Source organism: Sturnira hondurensis, unplaced genomic scaffold, assembly GCF_014824575.4.
Source record: "Sturnira hondurensis isolate 20B ecotype Veracruz unplaced genomic scaffold, ASM1482457v3 Scaffold0001989, whole genome shotgun sequence".
Classification (NCBI taxonomy): Eukaryota; Metazoa; Chordata; class Mammalia; order Chiroptera; family Phyllostomidae; genus Sturnira; species Sturnira hondurensis.
In genome coordinates this window covers 734,542-747,615 of record NW_028074620.1, presented here as the reverse complement: position 1 = coordinate 747,615, position 13,074 = coordinate 734,542, and the positions used below count along the sequence as shown (strand labels likewise).

The window sequence follows — 13,074 nt, the reverse complement described above, 5'->3', positions numbered from 1 at the left end:
TAAGCCAGACTCGATCACTTGGGAGATCATCATGGAAGGACTAGGGGGGCTGAGACAAAGAGGGAGCAATGGACCCTTGCCCCCCTGCTATTCTGACATAGCCCAAGTCCTCATGTCCTCTGGGAGAAGTGCTTCCTGGCTCTAATCCACTTAAGTCTGAAAACCTGTGATGGGGAGGGGTGCAGCTCCTTACCTTGCTAGAGAGGTATCTGGGTAATCAGGCATAAGAAAGAATTCCTAAAAATCCTGTGAAACCTGCTTTGCTAAGAGTGTTTTCATTCATATGTTAAGGGTCTGAGCAGGAAATGAGTATGTCTCCCAGAGTTTCTGCAACCCCCTTACCTGACAGATACTGACTCAGACTAAGCCCTCAGATTTCTTTGCAATGTTATCTACTGTTTGATCCTTACAACCTGTATTCCTGTGTATTACAACCCAATAAAAGCCCCGGGAAGAAGGGGTTCTTGGCCTTTTTCCTCTGAGAAACTGACCACCTCTCCTCCCCAAGCAGATCATGTCTAGATAGTGTTTACTTTCATCTGTGGTGGATGGGGGGACTTGAAGGCAAAGTCTCCCCTACAACTGAGTTTCTATTTACCCTGGCTTCCTGGATCTTTTTTTTTCTTTTCCTATAGTAGAACTGTAAAAATCAGCTTTTGTAATTGCTAGCAACTTTCTCTTTTTTTACAGAGATTAGTATGTAAATGATGTTTTTATATATGATGCCACAACTTGAGAAAATATCACATATATTAGAAGTATTATTTAAACTTAACAATGTAGCAACAAGGATTAAACTGTCAACGTGGAATCATAGAATGGTGAAATGAAATTCAGTCAGTTCGTCTTTTGAGTCTAAGCTTTCTCTGTATTTCTAACCAGTCCTCTGTTTTTCCAATGTTGTTTCTTTTCATCCTTTCTCCACAAAGCAGCCAAAGTAAGTTTCAGAAGTAAAAGTTTTATCATATAATTTTCTAGTTTAAAAACCCAAACAGCTCGCTTTCCATTTTACTTTAAATGTATCTCAAATATTTGAACATGGCATAAAGATCTCATTTGATCTGGCCTCTGACCACCACATGATTTTCATTTATATGTTACTTCCCCTCATACCACCCTGTCCTCTTTCAAGAAAGCTCTTCTTTGTCTCCTATTCTTTCCTTTTATAGAACCACTCTTGGCCAAAATCTTTACTGATGCACCTTGTCTTTCACGTCTTAGCACTACTGCAACAGAGAACACCCTGACTATGAATCTAAGGCAGATATTGCTGATACTGTTTCTTGGGATAACCTTTATTTTCCTTCATTAAATTTACTAAAATGTGTAATTGCATGCTGTTACTTTTATGTATCGTGTCTCATTTGCTGAACTGTAAACTTCATGAAAGTAGACACTATTTCTGTTTAACTTGTCACTGTTACAGTCCTTATGCCTTGATCATAATAAGTGATCAAGGCCCTGGCTGGTGTAGCTCAGTGGATTGAGCGCGGGTCTGCGAACCAAAGGATCGCGGTTCGATTCCCAGTCAGGGCACATGCCTGGGTTGTAGTCCAGTTCCCTGCAGGCCAACTCTCAGCAGGAGATGCACAAAAGGCAACCATACATTGATGTTTCTCTCCCTCTCTCCCTCCCCTCTAAAGATAAATAAATAAGTAAAATGAAAAAAATAATAAAATAATAATAAGTGATCAATTCATAATTGCTGAACAAATAAATTAACAAAACCCCATGGTGCCACTGCAAAAAATAAACATTTTATTATTGAGCAGGTGGGTTTTAATTTTTGATCAGGGTAATATATGATGAATTTTCAAATAATCATAAGCCACACTACTGATATTTTATATACTTTAGGAAAAGCTGGCATCTAAAGCAACCAACAAAATCAAAAGCAAAAATTTGATGAGGTATATATTTGCATGCATTTTACATTTAATAAAATGAATCCTAAAGAATAATATATGTCCAACAAAATGAATAGAGTCCAAATATATTGTACATTGGCATATATTTAAATATCATGAGAATCGGTCAATTTTGCACATTTCTAGTTTTTTTAAAAGTGTTGCATGGTGAATTTCAATCCACTACCCCAATTAACTTCAAGTGTAACTTTACTGAATGATAATGTAACAAACAAAACCAAGGACTAATACAATCTCTACTGGATATCTACCATAAAGATCATATATATGTAAATCCTTGAGAAACATTGCTATTAATTCTAGAGAGAGTTTGTTGTTGTCTATAACTTCATGTTTAAAAATTCAGTAGAACATATTTTAGGTGAATTTAAATTAAAATTTAACCTGGTGTATGCAAATATAATTTTAAAAAAGACCATCATTCAATTTAATGTGAAAAAGCTATGATTAGCTATGTCCATCAGTATGCCACACCAGGCACATTACTGACTCCTGTACTGAATGATTTATACATATATGCAAATATTGCAGACATAAAACCATATATTTTCTTAAATTAATTTCCAAGTTGTCAAAGACAAAAGTTTATTCAAAATACTATAAGCAAAGACTAAGCCAATAAGGGAACCCAGAAAAAAATGCTATGTCCTCAAGCAAGCCCTTGTCTTGTGATCATTCCTAAACCTCATAAATTTGATCTCCACTTTTGAAATTCTAATTGACTTGAAGATAACAAGAACTAGGTTCATTCAAGTTAAGCAGTGTAGTAGGAGATACTTCTGTTAAATAAAGGATATCTACACTCTACCCTTTATTGAAAAGGGACAATTTCCGCCTTCCTAAGTGGGGCGGGGGGAAGTCATATAGTAGTTTCCTACCTCTGATAGTTACTTTTTGTGTCAACTTGACTGGGATACAGGGTGACCACATATTTGGTTAAATATTATTATAGTTGCATCTGTGAGGGTGTCTTCTGATACAATTTACATTTGAATTAGTAGACTGAGTAAAGTAGATTTTCCTTCCAATGAGGCTGGGTCTTATCCAAAGTGTTGGAGGCCTGAGTATGAAAAAGAGTAGTGTAAATGGAAATTTGCTCTTTCCATCTCATTTTTCGAGCTAGGACAGTGGTCTTCTGCACTTGAACTAGAACTTATACCATCAGGTCTTCTGATTCTCAGCATTTCATACTCAAGCTAGAACTGTATCACTGATTCTCCTGAGTCTCTATTTTGCACATGGAAGATTGTGGGACTTCCCAACTTCAATAATTGCATTAGCCTATTCCATATAATAAGTCTCAGTAGATAGTCTCAGTAGATAAATACATATCTTATAGGATCTATATACTATCTATCTATCTATCATCATCATCATTATCATCTATGTATCTATAAACACACACACGTCCTGCTGGTTCTCTTTCTATAGAAAAGGCTAATACATTAGCAAATGCAAAAAGGAAGACTTTAAAATAAACCTAGAAGCAAGTAGTTTACTTTGAAGGTGATTCCAGGAAGGGCAAGTAATGAAGTGAAAAAAAAAGCAAAGCACAAAAAAGAGAAAACCAGTAAAAAAGCCATTAGTAAATAGTTGCCAGCAACTGGGGCTCAATTACAGTTGCTACCCCAGAAATCCTTTGGAACATGTCCCAACAGCAATTTCAGTTGAGGAAATAAAGGGTGTAGGACCAATTCATTGACTTCTACCCCTATTGTTTAAAAACTGTTTTAGAAATTTACTCTTTAATATTTCTGAGTGTTGCCTTTCTGATGCCCAGCCAGTTGGTGTGGTGTTATAGAAAGCCTACAGCTAGGGAACAAGAGATCCAGTCACTTTAGTTAACAAACTTCTAGTTGTTAGAAGCTGTCTTTATGTACAGTTGGCTACAGGTGAACTTAGGCCAAGGACATACATGGTGGGTCAGGAACACAACATTGCTAAAACACTTTACAAAATCCACTGCAAATTTTTTCCTGGAATAACTGAACCTCCTCCCAAACACCAACTATCTAAATTTACAGATTAGGTTCAAAGAAATGTGGTTTTCAACAAAACTATCAAAACACAAAGACAAAATTAAACAGGTGCACATATAATAAAAATAATATTTATAGACAGAATATAAAACAATATGTTAATATAATTTAAAGATGAATGAGAATGTCAAACAAAACTAAAAAAAATAGATTAAAAATAAATTAGTAGGAAAATTAAAAATAGACCAAATATTTCCAAGTATGAAAACAATAAAAATGAGAATTAGAAGCACAAGGACTTGTCTTCTGACTACAATGAAAGGAGACTGGATTTATCCTTTCAAATACTGGATTTATCCTTTCATTTGAATCAACCAAGCCAAACAAAACAAAACAAAAAACAAAAACAAAGACATGATAGAAACAAATGCTTGCCAGACACTGGATATCAAGCAATGTAGACCACATTCATGAGAGATGAAACAAACAAATTGAGCCCTCTGATTGACCCAGTTCGCTTCCTTGAAATGTTTGCAACCCTGACAAAAAAAGAGGAAAGTCAGGAGGATGCTTGCAAACTCCCCAAGTTAAGAGGCTGTTTTGAGTTCAGGGAGACAAAGTGGGATAGAGGTCTCAGGACAAAGTGCTGGAGAAATGAGAGTAGCACAGAAAAACAACTTTGGAAATCAGCAGAGCCCCTATAAGATGGCAAAAAAAAAAAAAAAAAAGAGTTCCATTTTTAGTTTTCTGAGGAAATTCCATACTGTTTTCCATAGTGGCTGCACTAGTGACATAAATAAACAGACCAGGCTCCAGAACCTACCGATTTAGAGTTTTCGAAGCTAGACTAACTTTAGATTAGATTGAGTCCCTTGAGTTCTTGGATAAATTGAAGTGTGGGAAAAGCTTCCAGAAAGATATCCTGAAATTCTGACCAATGAGAAACAGTGGGGGCTTAAAAGTACACTGGCATAATATGAGAGACAAGACTACATTTGTACACATTGACTTAGTAAAACGGTTATGCCAGTTTAAAAAAAGATGAAAAAAAACGTGTTCTAAAATAATATAAAATAACAGAAAAAGATGAAAGTTCATTTTTTAGTAAGGCGTTATAAGGTTAAACTTTCATTCACTCAATATAATAGGAAATGATAATTGATACATTAAGATAAAATGTAAATTTTTACTATTTTGATGATAAAAACCTTAATCTGATGGATATGAAATGACTCAACAATACATATATTGAATACAAATGAAACACTTAAGAAAAGTAAAAATTTATTATATTTCTATACACTAAGCAGATTTAAATTTCAAAGGTTTGAAATCATATGAAAAATATTTTCTAGCAGCAAAGTGATTAATTTATAAACCAATAACAAGAAGATAACTAAAAATATCAATGGGATTAATAATTTTAAAATATCCCCCAAGTTAAGTAGGTCAAAGATGATATTTCATTGAAGACAGAAGTAGATGTCAACAAGATAAAATAGCAAAACATAATTAGAACAAAATAATAAAATAGAAAATTTAAGAAATGTTGCTAATAGAAAAAAAATCAATAGACAAGATGATCAGAGCCAAAAAGTAGTCCTGCAAATTATAATGTGACAAACTCAAGTAAAAACAACAAAAAGGTATAAATACATGACTAGTCATGAAATGAGCACTATACCTGTATATTTTGAAGGCATTAAAGAGATAAAGAGATAAAAAGATATCATGAGTGATTTTATTACCAATACATTTTTAAACTTTGGTGAAATGGAAACATCCTAAAACACATAACAATAACAAGAATAACAAAAAAAACTGTCTCAGAAAAACACAACATAGAGACTTAGAGACTTGAAGGATCATTAAAGAAACTAGTCAGTGAAATCATGAAATTCTAAGCCTAAAGTACTTATTGGTGAATTCCTTTATATTTCCAATCATACACAAGTTCTTATAAGTTATGAAACAAAGAAATAATAGTTCTCAACTGATTTTAGGAAGTATTCAATGATAAAATTGAGAGGAACTTATGAGACATGGAAACTAAAAACAATTCAATTTATAATAATAAATACATGAATCTTAAAATTTGGTAAACTAAATTAAGAAAGTTCTCACATGAACAAGTATAAAGGACACATGGACAATAACTAAGGTGGGGGACAGAGATGGGAGGGAGGTGGGGAGCACTGGGGGAGGGACAGGACTGGGAATACAAGAAAGAAAACTGTACTTGAACAAGAGTTAAATAAAAAAAAGTTTTAAAAATGTACATATCATGACAGATTGAGTTTATTCTAGGACATATTGCCTTGAGAAAATAAGTAATTTACCTTTTAATAAACTTAAAAATCATATAATTTATAAATTACACACAACATTTCTTTGAAAAATTAATTACCATTCATTAAAAAGCTTTAGCAAACTAAGAATGAAAAGACATATCTTTGACTTATTAAAGCAAACTATGCTTTTTGGTGAAACAATGACCATACCATCACAGTAAGGATTGAATTTAAAAGGCAAAAACTACATTATGACTTTAACAGGTGATGTTTGTGTATGGTGAAAATCCTTAAAAAAAAAGAACTACTTGTATTAATTAATAAGAGATTGTTACAAATTTGCTTGATAACAAATTAGCCCACAAAATAATTTGATAATATATAAAATGTACTATTTAAATACCAATTAAATATTCAATGCATTGGAATAAATCTAATAAACCATGTGTACAATTATTAGGAGAATGTTATAAGCTCTATTAAAATGATTAAAAATGACCTAAATAGAATTACATATTACAATCCCTTCAATAAATCCATTTTAATTAATTTGGATATTTAATAGCATAACAATGTCAAAAACTGCAAAATTAAGCAATAGATTCGATGTAATATCAATCAAAGTTTATTTTTGTTTATTCATTCTGTTTTTATAGAACATAATAAGAGAAATAAAAAAGTACCCTAAGATACTCCTGAAGAAGATCAAAGTAAACAGACTTTTCTTAACTTTAGTATTTAAGATTTTGAGTTATTGGCATAATGATGTTGAACAGACTAATGGAATGAAATAGCACAGAAATACATATTTGGAAATATGGCTTAGGCAATACCATATTTGGAGATATGGTATTAACCAAAAGTGGAGAATAAATGATCATTTCATTTCATAGCAATGATGAACAACTGATTAACTTTGTTGAAGTAAACATTTAGCCACAGAACCCTTCATTAGAAGAGCATTAGAGAGCCATATTGGACTATATCTAATATATATTAGATATATCTACATACATCTAATTTCTGGGCACACAGTGTGAGAACATCGTTCAAAGTTTTCAGTTTTACCGGGTAATGATAATGCATTTTGTACATTTTGAAGTTATTCAGGTTTTATGATTTTCTTATCTTCCTTACAAATTTTCTTCTCAGAATAAGATAAAACAAACAAATAAATAAAATTTTTTACAGGAAACCAAGTGATTTTACACCTTAATTTTTGATCCATTAAAATTTTATTTTACTAAAAAGGTGGGGCTTACAATTATTTAGAAATACTATCACGATGGCAATGCTGAGTTCTAAAATTCATTAGTGAATTAATCGGCCTATTTGGACATCAGTCATCAAGCCATAAAATCCATTTCAGAGTTACCTCAGAATCAGTTATATATAGATACATATGCACAAGCAAATATTGGTAGAACTCCACTGTAATAATCATTTGAATACTCACTGTATTATTTGGCTATATGGGAATCTGTGTCAAATATTTCTTGAGATTGCTATCTGAATACAGCAACCAGATATTACAAATCTTTACTTTATATTTAAATGGAGAATATTTTAAGAAGCAATATTTGTAGAAATGAAATTCGATGGAGAAAAATATTGAAATACACATAATATCAAATATAATACTAACATTAAGTAACATAAAGTTAAAATTAAATCAAGGTTTTAATCAAATTAAATGAGGTTTGAATCATATCTCTGAAGGTCAAGACAATTTCTGTAATTGCAGGTAAACAAAGTCATCCTCCATATTTCTTATTTCTAGTTTAGTCAATCAGTGCCTAAATATTGGAAATGTATTTATATTCAATATGAGTACTTGATGCCATTTTTCAAAGTTTGAAACTATCATATATTACATAGTGTGCTATCATCACACCAAGGAAACTATCAGAGTAGAAATCAAGAAATAGAAAACTATATATAATTCATAAATGTGTAGCTATATTTTATAGTGTTACACCAAGTAAATGTTCCATTATGGAGTTAAGAAATATTTACTACAGTAATATCTCTATCTATGTACAGACCTATCTACCTTTAGCTGTCACTGAGAAAAATTAACTTGCATATAATTGATGGACTAAGGAATAAGTGGAAAAGATGTAAACAAATACAAGGTGATACTGTGTATAGCACTGGCTTGTAAGTATTAATTTCATATTACTAATGCCTACTTGCCACTTACTTTTGTATAATTCTTCACAGTCTTAAAATATTTTCATGCACATTAAAATGTTTAATTAGTTACAGAGTACAAAACTGTCAAATACAGTAATTAATCAGCTAAAACAAACTAACCAACTAGATATTATCTTCTTTAAATTTTTCAAATGGTGAAGACTCAATGTCATGGGGCTTGCCCAAATGCACAGACACAACCTACGGTCCAGTACACCTAAGAGTAGACTTAGTTCATGACAACCAACTACAATTCACCCACATAAAACTTTGTGGCACTGTGATGATTATTTTAGCTCTTGACTCTCAAAGCAAATTTGTTGGACAGATGTTAAAAGTTGCATTTTACAGATAATAAAACTGAAGCTTACGTGTAAGGACAATTGGTTATCTATTTAAAAATAAATAATTAAAACTAGATCCTCAAAGAAGCAAACATAAGATTTGCTATGTGGGAAATGTGTTGGGAGAAACACACAGGAGTGGAAAAGGTAAAAGGCTTGGCAGTGGCAGAAATAAACATGATACTGTAATGTAGGTCTAACATCTGGGAGAAAAAAAAAGATGAAACCTGGTAGAGTCCCACACTGCAGTTCAATTTTTTTAAAGTTTGGAAAAATCAATCGGGCAGCCTTAACGTAAAGTCACCAGTAAGGGGTGTTTGCTCTGTCACAGGAATGCACCTCATTATCCCTGCCCACTAATTCATCAGGAAGTGAGTCCTCACACCAGTGCAGTAGATTCAGTTCCACTCCCCAGGGGTGGATATTTGAGTAGCACATTTTCATGGCCACCACACACCCTGACTTCATACAACAGGGGAATCACTTCATGGTGGATTGGTGTATTAATAATGAAGGAAAAACAACAAATGATTTAGAAAACAATATAAAAAATATCTTTCCAGCTTTGGAGTAGGGAAGATTTTCTTACATAAGGCATGTAAAATAATAACATACAGAAAAACATTGACAAATTTTGCTACATTAAATTAAGAATTCATGTTCCTCAATAGATATTGTAAATGAGTGAAATAACACATCACATACTGAGCCAAGATAGTTGAAACACATATGACCAATTAAGATCTAGTACCTAAAACTAATTAAAATAAGAATCTCTTGGGGTCTTAAAAAGGATTTTCACAGAAGGAAAGCTCATATGCACAATAGGCATATGATAAAATAGTCAACCACATTAACAATCAGGAAAATGCAAATCAATACCATGTGATAAGGTCACCAACCTAACATGCCACTAAAAAATGACAATGATGATATAGTCATCGACATTAAAACAGTCAAATACAAGAACTAGGTAGTTTCACTATTGGTAACGATATAAATTGGTACACCTATTTTGGAACAACGCAGGCATTAATTCAATAATAAACCCACAGATGCACACCTGGCATCATCCAGCACATCTACTCCCAGGTTTATATCCACATGCTGAGAGATGCATGTGGGCAAGTACAGAGCAGGGGTATGGAAGGGTAGGATGCCACAGACAATAAAATATACACATAATAAATAAACAGTGGCATATTCATGTCATTGATCACCATGCAACATAGCAGATAAATTAACTAAAGTTATATATTCAATACAGACCAATCCTAAAAATATATTAAGCAAAAGAAGTCACAAAACAAGAAGTCAATGTGATCTTCATTGAAGGAAACCAAAAGTGTACTGTACTATTAGAGGATCCATACAGGTAGGATAAAACTATAAATAAAAATAGAGGAATTAACACAAAAATGCATTACTTCAGGGCAGGGCGGGGTTAGCAGCAAATTGGAGGGAGGGCTGTGCAGATTTTTTTTAAAAGTCAATAACTATACTCTAGTGCTTGGTTGTTTTTTTCAAAATGTAAATGGTCTTTGTATTCCTAATTGTGCATATATATTTCACATAATAATCCTTTTATTATATGTTTACAACAGAAAGTAAAAGTCAGAGACAATGAGTAACTTACTCAAGGTCACACAGTTGATAAGGAATGATGAATTTAAGATGCTCTGTGACCTGATTCTAAAATGTGTGCTCTTTTTTCACAAATTGTTATTGAATTAATTTTTATCAAATCTACATAATTGCTGGCCTTTTCAACAGTGGACATTTCACTTGGAAGTATATCTTAGATATTTATAAAGGAACAAACTTGTTTTAAATATCTAATGTACTTTCTTTCCACACTTGGAAACCATATTCACAGACTCTCAGAGGAGACCCACAATTTTTAATATCTTCTTTCTTACATTGTCTTTTCCTAGTATGTAAATGAACTCATCTCTGTCATCTTAGACATATTCTGGACTGTGTATTCTTTTTTTATCTTCTCCCAAGAACATGCTCACTAATTTTAAAGAGAGAGGAAGCAAGGGAGAGAGTGAGGGAGAGAAACATTGATGTGAGAAACGTTGATGGGTTGCCTCCTACAGTGCCCCTGACTGGGACCAAACTGGAAACCTGGGCACATGCCCTGATCAGAAATTGAACAGGCAACATTTTGGTTTATGAAATAACCCTCAACCAGCACAGTCACACTGGCCAGAACTAAACTCTGCATTCTTTATCTCCTTTTTATAGACAAACAAAAAATTATGGGGCAGAGAACAAAAAAGAAAAAAGCATGCCAGTCCTGCCTATAACACTCTCCCTACCAGTGCCCCACTTCTTACCTTTCAAATAGCCGACTCATATTAAACTGTCAATAATTTGGTTAATATTTATTGAACATTCATATATGTACTGAGTGCTTTAGACTAACTTTCTCATTGAACCCTTGCAGACTGTGAGGTAAGTACCTTTATGCCCATTTTATAGATGTGGAATTGGGAATGTGAGGTGCTGAGAGGCAAGAATGTATCCAAGGTGCCACGATTAGTAGTAAATAGTGAATTCATGATAGAAGATAGGCAGCCTGCCTCCAGAGATGTTAAACTTAACTACTATCCCATGTTGCTCCTTCAATAAATCTAAGCATGTCATCTCTTCCACAACATCTCCTTCCAGCTGCTTCCTCCAGGCTCCATTGCTTGGGCTGAGATTTCTTCCCATAGGCTACCATACCACCCAGTTAATATATTTGTCATAAGGGCAAAGCATAAAGGTTGAAGGCATGGGGACAGGAGTTATTTCTCCTAGAATAAAAACCTTTCTTTGCTATCACTTGATATATTTGAAATGGGGTACAGAACAGGGAGATCCGCAGAAAGCCCCCATAGCCCTTGGTTGGGGGACAGGGAAGTGGACAATATGTAACTTAAGATAGTTGGCATAACTATGGCAAGTCGGTAGCCAAATAACAGTGGGCTACCACCCTGAGCAAAAGGCATACAGGACTTCCAGAGAGTATTCAGGGAGTCACGACATAGCCAGGGGTTTGTACAGCACCTACATGAGAGGGAGGAAGGCAAGGACCCAGATCCTTGAGTCATTCTTGCCCTGACTAAAGATGGCAGCCAAGAGAAGGTAGAAGATATGGGAAACTGGCAAATGTAACTCATTATAGAGGGGGATGAAGATAAGGTCACATAGAAAACTCCAAGTCAGAGATTAAATTAAGGGCAGGCAGAGAGTGAAAGGCTGGTCCACCATGGGAGAAAGAAAGATGCAGCCATGCAGCCTGAAAGGGAGGTAGTCATGAGGGAGGAGCTATGCCTATTTCTCTGAAGATCCAGCCATGTGGCCTGGGTGAATATGAAAGAGGAATAGCTGTGAGGGAGCAGCCAGTAGCTATTGGACACTGAAAGCTGCTGCTCTGATTGTGCCTGCTCTAGCTGATTCTGAAGCCACTAAGAACTCTGTCTTATAAGATGCTAACCTGCTGCCTCACAGACCTGCACTCCTGGGACTTGGGACACACAAAGAGGCCACTCTTTCGGGACTTGTGCCTTCCTGGACTTCACCATAATCCAGTGCAACATAGCACATGTTTTCCTGGACTGTTACATGGAGGTTGAGGACAACATACCCCAGATCCTGAAGGACAGAGCTGCTACAAAAAGATGGCAACTTTGAAATCCGAGTGTACATTCTAGCGGAGATGGAGAACTGTTTGTGATGCAGTTTAAGAACAGATAAGGATATGGGGAACTATTGGGCTTTTTTTTTTGGCTTTACAGCCTGGTGGAGAGCAAGGGAAGTGCTGGGTCTCATGGAAGAATAGGTCTCTGTACTGCAGTGCTCCCAGTGTGCCCCCCCGCCCAGCCCCTGGAGGTTGGAATCCTATAAATAAAAACCTCTTTCTCTCAACACTAATTGTTGGGTCACGCACCGAGGGACCACATGCATGCATCTTTCTTTGCTCTTTTTTTCATTTACTTAGTTTTCAGATAAATTGACTAAATGATTGTAAAATGTAATAAAACATACAACTTCAGGGCTAGGTGAGTTTTAAATAAAATATAAGTCCTTGAGATGCCCTTTGAAACATAGTGAATGCTTAATACTCTCTCTGATATATTTGTCTTTCAGAAATGTAAGTCTTTTTAAAAATTTTTCATTTATTTATCTTTAGAGGGGAAACGAAGGAGAGAGGGAGAGAAATATCAATGTATGGTTGCCTCTCATGTATCCCCTGCTGGGAACTGGCCTGCAACCCAGGCATGTGCCCCGACTGGGAATCGAACCATGATCATCTGCTTTGAAGGCCCATGCTCAACCCACTGAG

At 34.6% G+C, this 13,074-nt stretch overlaps 1 long non-coding RNA gene across 1 annotated transcript; it reads right to left on the bottom strand.

Annotated features, from left to right (window-relative positions):
• Positions 1-3,900: 3,900 nt before the first annotated feature.
• On the bottom strand, positions 3,901-12,433 carry LOC118981607 (uncharacterized). Its single transcript, XR_005065376.1, has 3 exons — positions 12,354-12,433; positions 12,226-12,232; positions 3,901-3,913 (listed from the first exon to the last, which is right to left on the bottom strand). It is a non-coding gene; the product is annotated as an uncharacterized LOC118981607 (long non-coding RNA).
• Between the last annotated feature and the right edge of the window lie 641 nt (positions 12,434-13,074).